Here is a 916-nt window from a genome sequence, read left to right on the forward strand (position 1 = left end):
TTATTATTATTATTGTTATTATTGTTATTATTATTTTAATGTATTTTAGTACAGGGTCTCACTGCACAGATTGGACTCATAGTGATCCTCTTGTTTTCAGCCTTCTAATTGCTGAGATTACAGGTGAGCGCCACCATGCCCAGTCTTGAATGTGATTTTTTTAAATCATGTGTATTATCCTTTTAAATAATTTAGTCTTGTGGCTTTTGATTTCCTCTATCATTGGTTCCATGTATCATCTTTGGTGGATCTGGGTGTTTTCGGAAGCATTTTGCTGTCTTATTATCTCCTATTTCTAGCTTTTTGAGTTGAAGCTTATGGATAGATTATAGTAGAAAGACATTTTTGGTAGTATGGAGACCTCTTTAGTTGATGTGTGCTTTTTGACAGTATACTCTTGGAATGGCTAAAAATAGGTTTTTGTTTCTGTGCCAAGATCTAATCACTTCTGTTACATTGGAATGGAGAGGTGCAGTGTAATCGATGAAGCACCCAGATTTCCAGAAGGCTCTACAGTATTCTGAATACATAAAGTCAATTCAGATATTAGCAAATGGGGAAAGCCTATTAATAGCACCCACAATCTCACTTCGGAAATAGCAACAAGATCAGCAATAATAACATAATAATCATAAGAAATATTGATAAAACCATAAGCACAAGTAATATAACATTGTTAATTACATAAAAGATCTGTAATTATAGTATACACACACTGAGACAAAAGAAATATTGACACATAGTAAATATTCTTCCACCAACTTTAGAAAAGAATTCAACAACAATAGACTTGAATTAACTATCTAAAGAGTAAAAAGCTTAATCATTATACTTGTGAAGATAACAGGAGTAGGAAGCAGGACAATAAAATTAAGAAAAATTAATTAATGGAAGATGATGGCAAAGAAGATAGAAA

Source organism: Octodon degus, unplaced genomic scaffold (assembly GCF_000260255.1).
Source record: "Octodon degus isolate 3935 unplaced genomic scaffold, OctDeg1.0 scaffold00133, whole genome shotgun sequence".
In the NCBI taxonomy this organism is placed as follows: Eukaryota; Metazoa; Chordata; class Mammalia; order Rodentia; family Octodontidae; genus Octodon; species Octodon degus.